We start from the raw sequence: 21,106 nt of genomic DNA on the forward strand, positions 1-21,106 counted from the left end.
TATCAGTACACAGCACACAGACACGCAAACTCCTCCTAAATAATGCAGTACACTAATGCGCAGACATCCGGCCGGAGCGGCCGAGTGGTTCTAGGTGGTTCAGCCTGCAACCGCTATGGTCGCAGGTTCGAATCCTGCCTCGGGCATGGATGTGTGTGATGTCCTTAGGTTAGTTAGGTTTAAGTAGTTCTAAGTTACAAGGGACTGATGACCTAAGAAGTTAAGTCCCATAGTGCTCAGAGCCATTTGAACCATTTGATGCACAGACACGAAATCACCTCATAAAGTGTACAAACAATGCATAGCACAGCCTACAGACCTGCTCGCAAAATAATGCGACAGACACGCAGGCAACGTGCACAGCTACTGCCCCCCGTCCCCTGTCCACTGGACCACACAGGGGGCTACCACACACACTCCCAGGAGTCAGTATGCACTGGAGTGCCAACTCACACACAGGTGCCCGTTCAGTTCCCTCTAGCATGAGGCGGCGGCATCCCTTACATATTTGATACCTGAGAAGTTCCTCTCGAAATAAGTGTTCAGCTAGACACCACTGCTGACGCAAATGGATGGGAGCGAAGACCTACACTACTGGCCATTAAAATTGCTACATCACGAAGATGACGTGCTACTGACGCGACATTCAACCCACAGGAAGAAGATGCTGTGATATGCAAATATGCAAATGATTAGCTTTCCAGAGCATTCACACAAGGTTGCCGCTGGTGGCGACACCTACAATGTGCTGACATGAGGAAAGTTTCCAACCGATTTCTCATACACAAACAGCAGTCGACCGGCGTTGCCTGGTGAATCGTGTTGTGATGCCTTGTGTAAGGAGGAGAAATACCTACCATCACGTTTCCGACTTTGATAAAGGTCAGATTGTAGCTTATCGCGATTGCCGTTTATCGTATCGCGACATTACTTCTCACGTTGGTCGAGATCCAATGACTTTTAGCAGAATATGGAATCGGTGGGTTCAGGAGGGTAATACGGAACGCCGTGCTGGATCCCAATGGGCTCGTATCACTAGCAGTCGAGATGACAGGCATCTTATCCGCATGGCTGTAACGGATCGTGCAGCCGCTTCTCGACCCCTGAGTCAACAGATGGGGACGTTTGCAAAACAACAACCACCTGCACGAACAGTTCGACGGGCAGCAGGATGGACTATCAGCTCGGAGACCATGGTTGCAGTTACCCTAGACGCTGCATCACAGAGAGGAGCACCTACAAGGTGTACTCAACAACGAACCTGGGTGTACGAATGGCATAGTGTCATTTTTTCAGGTGAATCCAGGTTCTCTTTACACCATCATGATGGTCGCATCCGTGATTGGCGTCATCGCGGTGAACGCACATTGGATGCGTGTATTCGTCATCGCCATATTGGCGTATCACCCGTCGTGATGGTACGGGGCTCTGTCACCTCTTGTTCGCATTGACGGCACTTTGAACAGTGGACGGTACATTTCACATGTGTTACGACTCATGGCTCTACCCTTCATTCGATCCCTGCAAAACCCTACATTTCAGCAGGATAATGGACGACCACATGTTGCAGGTCCTGTACAGGCCTTCTGGATACAGAAAATGTTCGACTACTACCCTGGCCAGCACATTCTCCTGATCTCTCACCAACTGAAAACGTCTGGTCAATGATGACCGAGCAACTGGCTCGTCACAATACGCCAGTCACTACTCGTGATGAACTGTGGTATCGTGTTGAAGCTGCATGGGCAGCTGTGTCTGTACACGCCATCCAAGCTCTGTTTAACTCAATGCCCAGGCGTTATTACGGCCAGAGGTGGTTGTTGTGGGTACTGATTTCTCAGGATCTATGCACCCAAATTGCGTGAAAATGTAATCACATGTCAGTTCTAGTATAATATATTTGTCCAATGAATACCCGTTTATCATCTGCATTTCGTCTTAGTGTAGTAATTTTAATGGACAGTAGTGTATTTGCAGAGCCCAGACGCTCCAAGAAAGCGCAGGCATCGATTTCACCACGAGCCACCACTGGATGCAGGCAAGCGCAAGTCATCGCACTCACGTCGCTGCTGCCTACAGCGAGCAGGTGAAAGTTGGGTCTATTTTCGGGTATACAGTTAGAGTTCTTCGAGTGTTATATTAACGTCACGGTACTCAAAGACGCGCTCACGCCGGTCCCATACGTGAAACGCCTCTGGGTTGCACATGTGTTTACCGTTGCTGCAGATACTTACGTCACAGAATAACACAGGGTGCATTATTCCTAGCGATAATAACGGTACATACAGGCTGAATCTAGCTGTGCGTGCATACCGAGAGTAACTGATGCGTCACGCGAAATGTTCGTCCTGCTATCACTATAGGTCTCAGAAACGTTAAACGTTCTCACCGCTAAAGGCCTGTGCATGCTCGTGGAAACACCGTTAATCGTAAAAGTATTCTTGTTGTTTGGAAAGAGAGCACTCTCTAAGCACAGACGGGGGAAAATCAAAACAATTATGCAAACAGAATCCGAAGCACTGTCTTAGAGAAGAGAAAAAAATGGCCGGAATTTTCGGTATCCTACAGCTGCAGATCTGGAGGTGCCATAAGGCCACAATGGTAGATGATTGACGGCATCCCCGCCAGAGACGGATGGTCTGCTTCAACTTGTCTTTGAACACTTGCTTTCTCAGAACTTTCCATACATACCTTGCCTCCATCTTGTTCGAATCAGTTTGTAGTCGTTCCTACGTCCCAGCACAAACGCTGTCTTCTGAATGAGCAGAGCATTATGATTAAACCCTGTAAAGTGGCTTACAGATCGTCAGATATGGCAAGAGACTTGTTCAATCACACTGGTCTCCCACTGAGGACAGGAGCTTGAATGATAGAGCGCAAAACAGATCTCCAACCAAGCAAGATACCACCGTGTACCATGTCGATGTACTAAACATACAATTCATATCCTTCATCATACAAAATCAGCCCTTTTACATGATTCGTACATATACTGCAAAGACAGACAGCACTGTATACACTCCTCGCAACACTAGATGTTTCCGTGCGAGGTCGGCAGTCATCCACCCTCGACAAGTGACCAGGGCGCCCACAGCGGACCGAAGTCACTCTCAGAACTGTTCTAGCAATTCGGGCCCATTCCCCCTCGGCACAAACGCGTTACTGTTTCTGGTCTGGACCTGCTTGCTTTTTCTACACCCATCTCCAGACTCTGGGATTACAAGAACACATGTATTTTTCCATGGTTTGCTATAATATTACACCATTTTCGCGGTACTTCTCGATACAAAGTACACAGCAGTGTCCTACTGATCGCTTGCGCAACATAATTCCGAAGATATAGACTGGAAATTATTTCTCAACATACCCGAAATTTTAGCTAGGTGGGGCGCGCTGTAAACCACCGTCTAACGAGGAACGTGTCACGTCTGCGAAGACATGTACTCGGAAACTGGAAAAAAATAGAGAAAACTGATATTTCCACTCACGAATACCGATGTCAGTGATGTAGCAGATTCCAAATCATCCTTATGATTTACAAGGTCAACTAAGGTGTTTCTCATGTCTAGAGAACTGGCAAGCGTGTCTTCCACATGCTAGATGCACATACCACAATCGATCTTTTCTCAACTAAATAAAGGCGCGAAATGTGCAGAAGCAATCAACCGAACAATTTACATGGGAGGGAATATTTGTCCAGGGCAAACTCACTTCCATGTTCAATCTTCTCAGATTTCTACACGATCACGAAAGCTATCCAACAAGTACTAAGTATTAGTTAGCCATTCGGTCGTCTAGAAGACAACACGGTTAAGTCATCTTCATTCCTACACTTCAACAGGACTCTCCATTCGGACAGTTCTGGCGTTAACAGGAAACATTACTCATCCTCGCACAGGTCACCTGCGCAAATCGCAAAGCACGCACTGGTAGAATCATCATCCTAAGAAATCGGTCACATATATATTTTATCCCTATACTTACAACTAAACGTTACGATCGCGGTCTCAGTTGAACATTAGACAATGAGCGAAGTATCGGAAAAACACCCAGTTGACGGCTGTGGCTCTGAAAATACAAATATCAGTGCCATTCTTATGACGTAACATACTCTTCCCTTTGCTATCACAGTACTCGACGTCAAATACATACCTTCCTTACGAATGGACATAGTCATTACTTTTGCACGTGTCAGAACACAAACACATACTTTATAAGCATGATGCTCAAGGCGAACCTGTTACGCACCCAGTACAAGTAAGTATAATGCTTCGTCAATAACTGATAGCTGGCGATACGACATAACACTGACCGAAAATTAACAATGGGTGGATATGTCTCATAAATTTTTGTTGCGAGTGCTACCACCGTATTTTACAAAGACAGGTTTAATCGTCTTACAAATCACCAGACGTTAAAAAAAAATCCGATCCCAACAACTACCGTATGTTACTGTCACAAGCGGTCTTGGTTCTACATGTGCACACAAGGACCCATTTTAAAAGCTATATTGGCTTTATAAACACACATATGACATTACCTACGAATCACGTGATTTTTCTGGACAAATACCGAGACGGTGAACGCTGGAGTGTATATCAGACTAGCAGTCCCGTTATACGTAGCCTACGATGCAACCTCGTCATAAAATCGCTGAATTTTGAAAGTGATTCGGCTAAGGAACGTGGTACGAAACTGCCATTTGCAACCCCTTCACGACGCCACCACCAGATATTTCTCCAGTATTTGTAACATATTCTGTCTCAATACCATATCAGAGGTTCTACGATATATCCACAGAATTATAGGCAATGACTGATGGAGAAGGATCATAAACATTAGTAGATGGTGTGCTGATTGAGGTCGTAAGAAATGTACACTAGCTTTTCAGATCTCTAGTGCTACGCTATCTGCTAGAAATGATGTCTATGATTTGGAATCAAGTCTTTTCGTTCAACCACATACATGTGTTGGATCCTATGGAGAAGTCTTTTAACGATTACAGGCACAAGTGAATCATATTTCTGGTACTCTCATGTCTCGAAACGAGTCACCTTTCTTGAACAAATCTGCTACAGTAATTTTCCCGCCTTGTTTTAGGCAGCCCCGATGCAACCTGCAACTGCCCTCTCAGACTCTGCGCTACTATCCCTGCAGCTTTGCGCACGTGATCGTTCGAATGTAAGTCAAGACTGAGTAGGGGTCAGAGGAAAACTATATCTACCACCTTCTGCAACCCGTGTAGAAACAGGCGATGCTGAGTTACTGCGACAGAATTGTGTTTTGACCATTCGATTGAAACTAAGTCTGCTCCTGCAACACAAGGTAGTATAAAAGGCAGTACGGGAACTGGGGGAAGGACGTGGATTTTGCCACTGAATTGTCATACTTCTCCAAACTACAAGCAGGTACAATATATCCACGTCCCTCGGGGCCCATTCACGTCTACCACCCCAACGTTCTCTCATCATTATTCTATTCCATCCACCAGAGAAAAATTACGAACTATGAAAGCTCCACCAACTTCATCCGATAGAGGACTCGATAAGATTTTTACCGCATCTCTCTCGTCCCGTATATTGAAAACAAATAGCGCATAAATGCTGGGATCGTGCACATGTGACGATCCTATTAAGATACAGGTATTGATCCACTGCATAGACTATTTTAAAGTTTCATCACCTGTACTGTAAAAGGATGACCATATCCCACAGACCATACTGTAAGTCGCAAGAGATGCTCCCTGTTACACTGCATCATTGTTTGAAACATTGTTTTTTTCTGCTGTAACACGCTCCGTACAACGCCATACATTTTGTTTTTCTGCCACGACTTTGAGGTCTGTGTCAGGTTCTAATTCTGACATTAACACGTTCTGATCCACTGCCTCTCGCAGAAAACTAGACATCGCACGGTGTAAATCATTTTGTTACTCCAGCTACCGTAACACGCCGCACACACTGGATGATTTTAAATAAAAGATACTTACAACATAAAGAAACTGGAAGAGTTTGGCGGCGTTGTCGAGAGTTTCCAACCTGCTGTCCAAAAGTTATTTACTACCTCTACATTTAAACTCATCTGTCATAGTGACGGAATAGTTGATGTCTCCACGTTCCGTTTCGACTGATTCCTCATACTGCAGTCATGTACGTGATCACTGTTTCGGTGCTATCTGTCCCCACAAGGTGTTGTCCCTCCACAAAAACTATTTCCCCAACTCACACAAGCTATGGCAGTCAATCATTAAGTGGTAACCAACAGCGTACCAGTGGACAGATGGGATTTAAAACACACCTCAGAATTACTGAAATAAATAGCATTACAGTTGATTGAGTGAACAATTTTACCATTTTATACAAATTTCAACACCGACCAGAGATGTGACAGCATGTCTCCCAATTTCAGTATCATAGCTAAACCACCCCCTCTCCACTTTGCAAGTATGACTGTGAATGTGGATAGACGACTGTGCAGTACGTTCATGCATTGTTAATTCTTGAACACATCCATCATCAAAGTATATCAAACAGTGAACTACATATTTTAACACTTTGAGCATAATGCTTAATTTACAATCTCTCTCTATGCTGATGGGAGTCACAGAGCATTCTCGCAGTCTTAGGGTAAAATTAGAGACTGAACCCCCCCTCCCCCAAATCACATTGTCATTGACCAACCTGCCCTGCAGCATCGTTACCGATTTAATCTGAAACTGACCACAAGTAGACCACTACATTTCACATCTCGCGAATGAATGGAGCTTGCAGAGGCCTCGCACATGCAAGTTCACAAAATTTCTCGAGATGAGCCCATGTCGGGGAGGTTACCACTCCTTCTCGATGTGTAGTAACAGATTTGAAAGTGTTGTGATGTAATAGCAGAAAGTGAAGAAGAACAAGAAATGGGTGATTTTTATGCGCGATGGAGCTCCAGATGGAGGAAATTCGGAGCATTTTTACGTAAATCAACAACGCTATCAGTTTTAAAGTATTATTCCAGAGTCTAGGGTCAGTACCTGGAAGGTACTAGGAAGAGAGAATATAAACACACGCACCACTAAGGCTACAACGTTCCGCACTTAAAACGGGCTACAATGTAGTGCTGTTAATATTCCAATGAAAGAAATATATTTCAAGTGCTTGACATACTTCATTCTTCCCTGTTTCTCTACGACAAACTATGTTATCCAACCGTAAAACGAGAATACTACTTCCTTAAAACATTGACTGTGTGTGATTACGAGCAGAATATAGCTCCACAGAGATGTATAGCGTCTGCTGTTCACATCCGATTACGCTTCAGAAATTATACTCTGCCTGCATCAGCTCTATATAAAATTATGGTTAGTAATGGGGAATACTTCTCACAAGGAAACAGATAAACGCATAGCAGCAGCGCCCGACATGTCAAAATTACAGGTCATTCCGCCACTATCTCTGTAAACAGCACATCTGTCATGCAAATGTATACACGGGGATTGCAGAAACTCACAAGCACCTGTTGCTAACTTAGTTATGAAGCTGAAGTCTTGATTTTACACCCAAGGTGCGACAGGGGGATGGAGTACATCGCATAAATAATAGTTCGTTTAGAGGAATGTGTCACATTTCATCACACATGAGATGGAAGTTCTGATGACCAACAGGTTTACCGTTAACGATCGCAAGTAGACAGTGCTTTAAATCTCACACAGAACAAGTGGCTGTATATGAGTTGAATGCAGGCTGTGCCGCATGACTGATGCATCCCGAGAGAACAGTGGAAAAATTGTCCTACAGCAGCTTCTCCCTCTCTAAAATGCATCACCAGTCTACCATTAAATGGTACATCGTTACAGCTCCATCTCAATCGATCACCCCATTAACTCTCTGTCATCCTATAATGCAGATGCATATAAGGATAGAGGCGGATGGTTCTCTGTCTTCCTGAGAAGCGTCAAATACTGTAGCCAACTTGCGTGTATCACTGGTACCTCAATAGACATAGAGTATAATGCTGCCTCTACAGAAAAAAAAATTACTGCTTCCCTGATTCCCTTCGCTTCCATGTCGACATTTTCTCAGATTCCTCTTGGTGCCACATACTTGCTCCCATGTACAACTTGCTCGGTGCCACCCAGAAGATATGCAGGTACTTCCTCAATTTCCCTGCATTTTGGTGTATATTCAGTCAATTTATACCCTCCTTCCCGTCATTTTTCGCAATTCTATCGATTTTATGTCAGTTGTATCTATGGGCTCATGGATAGTATAGCACTGTACTTGATTGCCTCCATTCACCTACACATTTGGAAAGCGTTTGCTCTGTTTTCTGTATGTCTATGTATATCCATGTGTCACGGAAGGCTCCCACGACCCTGCCCCCCCCCCCCCCCTCCCCACATCAAACATAGAGCACGTATTTGGACGTAATGCATGATTGGTCCACCTGTGAGCCGTATGCCAGATTTGACATGTGGTGGATCTGCCTCTGAACATAGGTCCAGATATAATGTGCAGGAGAGCCACACTTGAACACTAAATCGAATGTGGTATATTGTATATCTGCATCCCAACACCGCTCCGTACTTTGTGCTTGTCAGATCCACCTTCAAACCTTATCTCGTATATGGCATATTGTGTATCTGCATCCCAACATCGCTCCATACATAATGCGCTGTGTATCCACACTGGAACGCTAACTCAGGTCTACTGCGGTTCCTGGGAGCCATCCGCAATACATGGATATACATAGATATACAGAAAACAGATGATGATGTTTGGTTTGGGGAGCGCTCAACTGCATGGTTATCAGCGCCTGTAGAAATTCCCAAACTTTGCTCAGACCAGTCTCGCCACGTTCATGAATGATGATGAAATGAGGAGGACAACAAAAACACCGAGTCATCTAAAGTCAGGTGAAATCCCTGACCCTGCCGGGAATCGAACCAGCGACGCCGTGCTCGGGAAGCGAGAACGCGACCGCGAGACCACGAGCTGTGGACCACAGAAATCAGAGCAAACGCTCTCCAAATGTGGAGATGATTGGATACAATCGAAAACAGTGTTATACTACACATCCCAATCAGTGCATTTGGGCTAGGTGTTGGTATATGCTCTGCATTTACAAGCAATTTTTGAACTGAGAATGAGAGATTATCTCATGATCGCATGGATGCAACTGACATAAAATTGAAAGAAATGCGAAAAACAATGGGGGTGGGGGTGTAGGTATAAATTGACTGAATATGCAACGAGGTGTGGGGGAAATTGAGGAAATACTTGCGTATCTTCTGGTTGGTGCAGAGCAATTTGTACATGGGAACAAGTATGAAGAACCAAGAGGAATCCGAGAAATCGTCGACATATAAGCGAAGGAAATAAGGGAGGCAGTAATTTTTTTTCTGTCAAGGCAGCATTCTACTGCATGTCTATTGAGGTACTAGTGATACACGCGAGTTGTCTACTGTATTCCACGATTTTCAGGAAGACAGAGAACCATCCGCCTCTAAACTTATATGCATCTGCGTTAAAGGATGACAGAGAGTTAATGGGGTGATCGATTGAGATGGAGCTGTAACGATGTACCATTTAATGGTAGACTGGTGACGCATTCTAGAGAGGGAGAAGCTGCTGTAGGTCAATTTTTCCACTGTTCTCTCGGGATGCATCAGTCGTGCGCCACAGCCTGCATTCAACTCATATACAGCCACTTGTTCTGTATGAGATTTAAAGCACTGTCTACTTGCGATCGTTAACTGTAAACCTGTCGGTCATCAGAGGACTTCCATCTCATATGCGATCAAACTTGACAAATTGCTCTAAACGAACTTTGATTTATGCGATGTACTCCATCCCCCTGTCGCATCTTGGGTGTAAAATCAAGACTTCAGCTTCATAACTAAGTTAGCAACAGGTGCTTGTGAGTTTCTGCAATCCGCGTGTATACATTTGCATGACAGATGTGCTGTTTACATAGTTAGTGGCGGAATGACCTGTAATTTTGACATGTCGGTCGCTGCTGCTATGCGTTTATCTGTCTCCTTATGAGAAGTATTCCCCATTATTAACCGTAATTTTATATAGGGCTGATGTAGGCCGAGTATAATTTCTGAAGCGTGATCGGCTGTGAACAGTGGACGCTATACATCTCTGAAAAGCTATATTGTCCTCGTATCACACACAGTCAATATTTTAAGGAAGTAGTTTTCTCGTTTTACGGTTGGATAACATAGTTTATTGTAGAGAAACACGGAACAAGGATGTATGTCATGCGCTTGAAATACATTTCTTACAATGGAATATAAACAGCACTACATTCCATACAACTGAAACGCAAGTGATTCGCGAGATGTGAAATGTAGTGGTCTACTTGTCGTCAGTTTCAGATTAAATCGGTAACGATGCTGCAGGGCAGGTTGGTCAATGACAATCTGATTGAGGGGGGGGGGGGTGTTTCAGTCTCTAATTTTACCGTAAGACTGCGAGAATGCTCTGTGACTCCCATCAGCATAGAGAGAGATCGTAGATTAAACACTATCCTCAAAGTGTTAAAATATATAGTTCACTCTCTGATATACTTTGATGATGGATGTGTTCGAAAATTAACAATGTATGGACGTACTGCATAGTCATCTATCCACATTCTCAATTATACTTGGAAAGTGGGGAGGTGGTGGTTTAGTTATGATGCTGAAATTGGGAAACATGCTGTCACATCACTGGTCGGTGTTGAAATTACTGTAAAATTTGTAAAGTTGTTCACGCAATCAACTGTAATGCTTATTATTTCAGTACATCCGGGGTGTGTTTTAAATCCCATCCACCCACTGGCACGCTGTTGGTTACCACACAATGACTGACTGACATAAAAATTGTTTAAATGGTTCTCAGCACTATGGGACTTAACATCTGAGGTCATCAGTCCCCTAGAACTTAGAACTACTTAAACCTAACTAACCTAAGGACATCAAAATGGTTCAAATGGCTCCGAGCACCATGGGACTCAACTTCTGAGGTCATTAGTCCCCTAGAACTTAGAACTAGTTAAACCTAACTAACCTAAGGACATCACACACATCCATGCCCGAGGCAGGATTCGAACCTGCGCCCGTAGCGGTCTCACGGTTCCAGACTGCAGCGCCTAGAACCGCACGGCCACTTCGGCCGGCCCTAAGGACACCACACACATCCATGCCCGAGGCAGGATTCGAACCTGGGACCGTAGCGGTCGCGCGGTCCCAGACTGTAGCGCCTAGAGCCGTTCGCCACTCCGGCTGGCGACTGACATAGCTTGTGTGACTTGGAGAAAGAGTTTTGGTGGAGAGACAACACCTTGTGGGGACAGATAGTACCGAAACAGTGATCGCATACATGAATGCAATATGAAGAATCAGTCGAAACGGAATGTGGAAACATCAGCTATTCCGTCACTGTGAAAGATGAGTTTAAATGTAGAGGTAGTCAATAATTTTTTGATAGCAGTTTTTGAACGCCGCCAAACTCTTCTAGTTTCCTTATGTTGTAACTGTCTTTTATTTAAAATCATCCAGTGAGTGCGGCATGTTATGGTAACTGGAGTAACAAGATGATTTACACAATGCAACGTCTAGTTTTCTGCGAGAGGCAATGGATCAGAATGTGTCAATGTCAAAATTAGAATATCACACAGACCTCAAAGTCGTGGCAGAAAAACAAAATATATGGCAGTGTACGAAGCGTGTTACAGCAGAAAAAAAAAGTTTCAAACAACGATGCAGTGTGTACCTGCTTGTAGTTTGGAGAAGCACCACAATGCAGTAGCATAATCCACGTTCTTCCCCCAGGTCCCGTATTGTCTGTTATACTACCTTGAGTTGCGGGAGCAGGCTTTATTTCCATCGAATGGTCAAATCACAGTTCTGTCACAGTAAATCAGCTCCGCCTGTTTCTACACGGGTGGTAGATATAGTTTTCCTCCAACCCCTACTCAGTTCCGACTTACATTGGAACGATCACGTGCGCAAAGCTGCAGGGATAGTAGCGCAGAGTCTGAGGGGGCAGTTGCAGGAAGCATAGGGGCTACCTGAAACGTGGTGGGAATTTGAATGTAGCAGATTGGTTCGAGAAAGGTGACTCTTTGGAGATATGAGAGTACCAGAAATATGATTCACTTGTGGCTCTAATCATTAAAAGACTTCTCCACAGGATCCAATGCATGTATGTGGTTGAATGGAAACACTTGATTCCAAATCATAGACATCATTTCTAGTAGATAGCTTAGCACTAGAGATCTGAAAAGCTGGTGTACATTTCTTACTACCTCAATCAGCACATCTTCTACTGCTGTTTGTGATCCTTCTCCATCAGTCATCGGCTATAACTCTGTGGATATATCGCAGAACCTCTGACATGGTATTGAGACAGAATATGTTACAAATACTGGAGAAATATCTGGTGGCGGCGGCGTGGGTGGGTTGCAAATGGCGGTTTCGTACCATGTTCCTTAGCTGAATCACTTTCAAAGTTCAGCGATTATATGACGAGGTTGCATCATGGGCTACGTGTAACGGGACCTCTAGTCTGATAATATACACTCCAGCGTTCACCGTCTCGGTATTTGTCTGGAAAAATCACGTGATTCGTAGGCAATGCCATATGTGTGTTTATAAAGCCAACATAGTTTTTAAAACGGGTCCTTGTGTGCACATGTAGAACCAAGACCGCTTATGATAGTAACAATCAGTAGTTGCGGCGATCGGGTTTTTTTAGCGTCTGGCGGTTTGTAAGACGATTAAACCTGTCTTCCTAAGACACGGTGGTAACACTCGCAACAAAAATTTATGAGACATATCCACCCATTGTTGATTTTCGGTCAGTATTATTTAGTATCGGCAGCGATCAGCTATTGATGAAGTATTATAGTTAGTAGTAGGGGGTGCATGATAGGATCGCCTTGAGCATCAGACTTATAAAGTATGTGTTTGTGTTCCGACATGTGCAAAGGAAATGACTATGTCCATTCGTAAGGAAGGTATGTATTTGACATCGAGTACTGTGATAGCAAAGGGAAGAGTATATCATGTCATAAGAATGGCACTGATATTTCTACTCCCAGAGCCACAGCCATCAACAGGGTGTATTTCCGATACTTCGCTCATTGTCTACTGTCATTAATTGAGAGCGTGATCGTAACATTTAGTTCTAAGTACAGGGATAAAATATATATGTGACCGATTTTCTAGGATGATGGTTCTACCTGTGCGTGCTTTGCGATCAGTACCGGTGACTCACTTTTTCCATTAACGGTTGGAGCTGTCTGAATGGACAGGCCTGCTGGAGTGTAGGAATGAAGATGACTTAACCGTGTTGTCTTCTAGATGAACAAATAGCGAACTATAACTTAGTACATGTTGGATAGCTTTCGTGATCGCGTGTCAATGTGAGAAGATTGAATATGGAGGTGTGTTTGCCCTGGACAAATATTCCCTCCCATGTAAATTGTTCGGTTGACTGCTTCTGCACGTTTCGCGCCTTTATTTAGTTGAGAGAAGATCGATTTTGGAGTGTGCATCTAGCATGTGGAAGACACGTTTGCCAGTTGTCTAGACATGAGAATCATTTTAGTTGACCTTGTAAATTATAGGGATCATTTGGAATCTGCTACATCACCGACATCAGTATTCGCGAGTGGAAATATCAGTTTTCTCTATTTTTTTGGAGCTTCCGCGTAAATGTCTCCGCAGGAGTGACAAGCTTCTCGTTAGACAGTGGTTTACAGCACGCCCCACCTAGCTAAAGTTTCGGGTATGTAGAGAAATAATTTCCAGTCTGTATCTTCGGAATTATGTTGCACAAGCGATCAGTAGGACACTGCTGTGTACTTTGTATCGAGAAGTACCGCGAAAATGGTGTAATATTATGGCAAACCATGGAAAAATACATGTGTTCTTGTAATCCCAGAGTCTGGAGATGGGTGTAGAAAAAGCAAGCAAGCAAGCATGTCTGGATCAGAAACAGTAATGCGTTTGTGCCGAGGGGGAATGAGCCCGAATTTGTAGAACAGTTCTGAGAGTGACTTCAGTCTGCTGTGGGCACTCTGGTCACCTGTTGAGGGTGGGTGACCGCCGACCTCGCACGGAAATATCTAGTGCTGCAAGGAGTGTATATGGTGCTGTCTGTCTTAGCAGTATGTGTATGAACAATGTAATCGTGTGGATTTTCTATGACACAGGATATGGATTGTATGTTTATTACGTCAAGACAGTACACAGCGATATATATTGCTGGGTTGGATATCTGTTTTGCACTCTATTATTCAAGCTCCTGTCCTCAGTGCGAGAGCAGTGTAATTGAGTAAGTGTCTTTCTGTTTTTGACGATCTGTAAACCACTTTACAGGGTTTAATTGTCAGTGCAATATGATGATCTGTACAAAATGCAATCATAATGCTCTATTCAATGATTATAAAGAATCCGCCTCGATTGCAAATAGAAACCAAATGTTGACCTAGGTTTCGGCGCAGATAACCACGCCTTCTTTGAACAGACTAAAACTACAAACTGCCTAATGAAGCATGGTGCAACATTAATACAGAACGCCGAAAAGTGCAAAAGACTCGCATAAAATGTAAAATAAAAGGTACGTGTTTACCATGTTAATAGCTGTGTTTAGCTCAAACGTCAGAAGCGTGCTTCCTCACCCCAGCCAACTTTCGGTGGCCATGGGTTCTCAGGTAAACTGAGGTAGTGCCGGCAGCTATGCTGTGAAAATGTCAGAAAGAAATGGGCGTGCGCAAATTGAGAAATCGTCTTCTTCCATGTGATTGGCATTAAATGTATTACAAAAGTGATCCGTTGTCCAGGTCAAAGATGCAGGAAGCTAATGCGTGTGTATGTATAATGTCCTAGCTCGAGTACAATTTTATCTAATTACAGAACATGGTTAGGCTGAAACTATATATGTGGGATCACAAATTCCACAGATGGTCAAAATGCATGCACATAGGACAGACTAAATACCATCAGCTAGAAGCATGCTAAAAATATTGGAGTCGAATAACCCATTTTTCAATTACTTGGGGTCCATGATAGTGTTTGATGACTACACTTGGATAAGTGAGTAAAGTTAGTATATTAAACTCTAAGCGCTATTGACCAAAAAAGGTCTAATTAGTATGACAGGCTTAACGTAATTGCGTGAAAGGACGTACAACATCGCCTTCATCGCCCTTAATATCTAATGACCAACAGAGGTCATTTTGAATAGTGCTATCAGATATGCACCAAATAGTGTCGGTCATTAGATATTAAGGGCTTCTGACGTTTGAGCTAAGTACAGCTATTGACATGGTACACACATACCCATCTGCGCTTAGAGAGTGCTCTCTTTCCAAACAACAAGAATCCTTTTATGATTAACAATGTTTTCACAAGGGTGCAAAAGGTTTTAGTGGTGAGAACATTTAACATTTCTGAGATGTATATTGATAGCAGGATGAACATTTTGCGTGATGCGTGAGCCACGCTGGGTACGCATGCATGGCTAGATTCAGCTCGCATGTCCCATTAGGATCACTAGGAACAATGCACCCTGTGCTATTATGTGACGTCAGTACCCGCATGCATTACGCCAGCAACGATAAATACACGTGCTTCCCAGAGGCGTCTCACATATGGGATCAGTGTGAGCGCGCCTTGGAGTTCTGTGATGTCAGTATAGCACTCGAAAAACTGTAACTCTATAGCCAAAAACAGACCCAACTTTCACCTCCTCTTCTTAGGCAACAGCGGTGTGAGCGTGATGGCTTGTGCTCGCCTGTGTCCAGCAGTGGCTCGTGGCGTCATCGACGTGCATATTAGATTAGATTAGATTAGATTTACTTTCATTCCAATTGATCCGTAGTGAGGAGGTCCTCCAGGATGTGGAACATGTCAGAAAAACAACAATACATGACAAATATTTAAACTAAAACAAATAAGCTAATGTACCATTCCACAGGTCCCAAGTGGAATGATCGTCATTTTTTAATGAACACTAAAGAGTCATTTTACAAATACTATTGCACTGAATTTAAAATAAAAAAGTTTTTTATTTATTTATAAGGTAAGAAACATGTAATACAACTACTGTAGTACTTATTTACAATGAACACATTACTGCACTGAAATGGTGCAGAAGTTAGATTATACTTACACACACACACACACACACACACACACACACACACACACACAAATTTTCAGTGAACACATTATTGCACTGAAATTGTGCAGAAGTTATGTTGTACTTATATGCAAATCAGTTGGTTTTCCTCAGAAATTCATCAATGGAGTAGAAGGAGTTGGCCACCAATAAATCCTTTAGGCTTCTCTTAAACTGAATTTCATTGGTTGTTAAGCTTTTTATGGCTGCTGGCAAGTTATTGAAAATGTGTGTTCCTGAATAATGCACACCTTTTTGTACAAGACTAAGTGACTTTAAATCCTTGTGAAGATTATTCTTATTTCTAGTATTGATTCCATGAATTGAGCTGTTGGTTTGAAAAAGTGATATATTTTTAATGACAAATTTCATTAAGGAATAAATATATTGGGAAGCTGTAGTTAGTATCCCTAGTTCCCTAAACAGGCTTCTGCAGGATGTTCTTGAGTTCACACCACATATAATTCTTACTGCACGTTTTTGTGCCCGGAAAACTTTAGCTTGGCTTGATGAATTACCCCAGAAAATAATCCCATATGACATTATGGAATGAAAGTAAGCATAGTATGCCAGCTTTTTCATTTTTATATCCCCTATGTCTGACAAAATTCGCATTGCAAACAGAGATTTGTTAAGACGCTTCAGCAGTTCTGTGGTGTGCTCCTCCCAGTTGAATTTATTATCAAGCTGTAATCCCAAGAATTTAACACCGTCCACTTCTTCTATCTTCTTGTCATCATATGTTAGACATATACTCTTGGGACACCCCTTACAAGTTCTGAACTGCATGTAGTGTGTTTTTTCAAAGTTTAGTGACAAAGAATTGGCTAGGAACCAGTGATTTATGTCTACAAATATTTTATTGGCTGATCTTTCTAAGACTACACTTGATTTGCTATTTATTGCAATGTTTGTATCATCAGCAAACAAAACAAACTTGGCATCTGGTAATGTTACTGATGAAAGGCCATTGATATACACAAGAAAAAGTAAGGGCCCCAAAATGGAACCTTGTGGGACCCCACATGTAATTAGTTCCCAGTTGGATGATGCCTGATAGCTTGATACATGTCTCTTTCCTAATAACACCCTTTGTTTCCTGCCAGAGATATAAGATTTGAACCATTTTGCAGCATTTCCTGTTACACTATAATATTCTAGTTTACTTAAAAGGATATTGTGATTTACACAGTCAAATGGCTTTGACAGATCACAAAATATACCAGTTGCCTGCAATTTTTTGTCTAATGAATTAAGTACATTTTCACTGTAAGTGTAGATAGCCTTCTCAATATCAGAACCTTTTAGAAATCCAAACTGTGACTTTGACAGTATGTTATTTGAGATAAGATGGTTATAAAGACGACTGTACATTACTTTTTCGAAAATTTTTGAGAATGCTGGCAACAGTGAAATTGGACGGAAATTTGATGCTATTTCTTTATCTCCCTTCTTAAACAGTGGCTTAACTTCAGCATATTTCAGCCATTCGGGAAATATTCCACTGATAAACGACTGGTTACACAGATAGCTTAATATGTTACTTAGCTCAGAATCACATTCTTTAATTAACTTTGTTGATATTTCATCATACCCACTAGATGTTTTTGATTTTAAAGATTTTATGATGGACATTATTTCTGTTGGGGTAGTGAGTGTGCTCTGCAAATAGGTCTTCGCTCCTGTCCGGTCGCATCAGCAATGGTGCCTGGGTGATCACGTATTTCGAGAGGAATTTCTCAGGCGTCAAGTATGAAAGGGATGCTGCTGCCTCATGCTTGAGGTTCCAAAAGGGCACCAGTGCGTGGCTTAGCAGCTGCCGGTGCATCCCGACTTCTGGGATTTTGTGCGGTAGCCTCCTCTGCGGTCTAGTGGACAGGGGACAGTGGGCGGTGCCTGCACAAATTGTTTGCGTGTCTGTTGCATTATTTTGCAAGCAGGTCTGTAGGCTGTGCTATTGGTGGTCTGGACAGTTTAATAATTGATTTAGCGTTTGCTCATCAGTGTACTGCATTATATAGGAGGAATTTGCATGTCTGTGCGCTGTGTACTGAAATTATTTCTGTAATTTATGAGTTGTTTTCGTGTCTGCAGAGCGTTATTTCAGTAATTTATGAGTAGTTTACAGGTCTGTAGGCTGTGTGGCGTGACCCCAAGCATGTCAGAGCATGTGTTTTGTGTCAGTGTTATAATTATGCTATCTAAAACCCATCCCTAAATAAATTGTTCCAAAATAAATAAAGTACACTCCTTCCTCTCTTCAGCAGCTCACTACAGGCTGAGTACTTTTTCCCCTCCAGATAGCCACCTTGGGTTACATCACAGAACGGATGACAGCGCCCCCTTGGGGCAGTATTGTGTACTAGGTCACCTGGACTCTGGACCCCATGGCGACCAACCACACTGTTTCCCTCCATTTTCCCCCGCCATCTTGGATTATGTCACGGAATGAACGACAGTGCCCTCTGGTGGTTGTACTGTGTACTAGGTCAGTTGGGCTCTGAACCCCATGGTGATTACACTTGATGGTGGTACTGTCTCTAATTGTTTCAATAAATAGTGCATGCAAAATAAAGACTTACATTCAGCACAGCTTGAGTCCTCTTTCCGCCATTTTCTAGGACGAAATGGAGGTCGGATGACTTGGGTTAGTGGTGATAGCCCAACTGCCCTTTCTTTCGCATTACAATTTACTAATTTCGCCTTGACATTCTTCTGGGATACAGCTCACAGACTGACAGACTGATTGCTGAAGACTTTCCTGTATTGTTATCCACGACATAGCTTCCGGATACAACGTCAAGACAAACAGCTTGAAAGTGACATCTACTGGCAAATTTATGCAGGTACCTCATTTCAATAGAGAAACAGTTTAGCAGTTTATTACGAAGTTTCTTGGCTATTGTTGAAGGTATTTCAAATCCGGTTTTGTAACTACAAGAAAATACTATTTTTGTTACCAAACGTGTTTCGTTTTATTGAAATAAAGCATCATCAACGGTCGGTAATGAAAGATATCTACAATTAGACTTGCTTTCCAGATCGAAAAACAGTTAGTTAAAGAAAACGTTGATTTTATAGACTTGCTGTCCAGATCGAAAAACAGTTAGTTAAAGAAAACGTTGATTTTAATTCCTATATTTATGTTTAGTTTTCGTTCACGTCAGGAAACATCCTCTTGCACGTTTTTGATTTATTCCTTCGTTTTACACTGTTGATTCTGGCCTGATCCCACATTTCCTTGCAGAACTATGCATTTCTTGATGTGAAACACATCACAATTATCTGTATGTTCGTGGGTAAAGTGGCCTTTGTTTTTTGTGTAGTGTTACCAACTTTACCGCTAGTTTTGCCTTTCATCTAAAAATGTTGTCTTCTATTGCCATTCGTCATATGGGTGTTATTATTTAAAAAGGAAAACGGCCAAACAGCGGTGAATTTTTTTATTTTCACAACCATGTCAAGTCTTCAAAGGAAGCACTTGAAATACGAATACACGGCTCCAGCATGCCAATGTCGATATGTTTGAGTGTCTATACATGAGGTGCATATGGAGCCTGAAGATGGCATATTGAATTGCCGAAACTGGTTGTGAATATAAAATAACTTCTCAAATTGCACCGCTGTTTGGCAATTTTCCTTGTTAAATGTTTGACCAGCCACTGTCCCGCGTCCACAATGGATCAACAGAGATACGGATGTTATGTCGTTTAATTATGTATTTATTTAATGTATATGAGAAAGGAAGGAGTAGTGATGAACTTGAAGTTTTGAAAGAAGAATAGGTGGCGGAGGGTGAGGGTGCGAGAGTGGGACGAAGATGAACAGTGCACTGCCACCTTATTCTTTAACATATAGTTGATAGCAGTGTGCAGACGATGCTAGTTTACCTGTATCAGTTTTATGTGGAAGTATCAGCTGATTTACATTTGCTTGTGTTGTCGCTATTTCTGTGGTTTGGAATCCCGTGTACGCGCAGAGCAACTTATTGTCGACAGCAAACGTGTTCTACGACTTTAACATACACCGTTCATCCAAAAAGTTCCGAGACTTAGTTTATTCCTGGTGTATAAGCGACGCCAGCACAGTAACTACGGTGGTAGCTTGAACTAACAACTGTAAATAACAGATGTGCATTGGAGTAGTCAGTTGTAAGCAGACAGTGTTAAGTAGTGGATGTGCGGCCATAGTGTATCAACGTTGTTATGTTACAAATCGCAGTGGAGCAACATTTCAGTGTCAAGTGTTCAGTAAATTCTCTAAAATAGTTTTGAAGAAGAGGAAACTGTGTCTAAAGTTCGCCCCGCACAACTTGACTCCCGAACAAAAAGAATGGATGTGGACGCCTGCCGCGACTTGATTGAAATGAAAAACGCGGGCAGTTCATTTTGTCAGACATAGGGGACATAAAAATGAAAAAGCTGGCATACTATGCTTACTTTCATTCCATAATGTCATATGGGATTATTTTTTGGGGTAATTCATCAAGCCAAGCTAAAGTTTTCCGGGCACAAAAACGTGCAGTAAGAGTTATATGTGGTGTGAACTCAAGAACATCCTGCTGAAGCCTGTTTAGGGAACTAGGGATACTAACTACTGCTTCCCAATATATTTATTCGTTAATGAAATTTGTCATTAAAAATATATCACTTTTTCAAACCAACAGCTCAATTCATGGAATCAATACTAGAAATAAGAATAAGCTTCACAAGGATTTAAAGTCACTTAGTATTGTACAAAAAGGAGTGCATTATTCAGGAACACACATTTTCAATAACTTGCCAGCAGCCATAAAAAGCTTAACAACGAATGAAATTCAGTTTAAGAGAAGCCCAAAGGATTTATTGGTGGCCAACTCCTTCTACTCCATTGATGAATTTCTCAGTAAAACCAACTGATTTGTATATATATATATATATATATATATATATATATATATATAT

At 42.4% G+C, this 21,106-nt stretch overlaps 1 protein-coding gene across 1 annotated transcript in view; it reads left to right on the forward strand.

Moving 5' to 3' along the window:
• The window catches only part of LOC124556433, a 189,774-nt gene that overhangs the window by 139,416 nt on the left and 29,252 nt on the right, over window positions 1–21,106 (forward strand). The gene's annotated exons all lie outside the window — the stretch shown is intronic.

The sequence above is a fragment of the Schistocerca americana genome, chromosome X (genome assembly GCF_021461395.2).
Source record: "Schistocerca americana isolate TAMUIC-IGC-003095 chromosome X, iqSchAmer2.1, whole genome shotgun sequence".
Classification (NCBI taxonomy): Eukaryota; Metazoa; Arthropoda; class Insecta; order Orthoptera; family Acrididae; genus Schistocerca; species Schistocerca americana.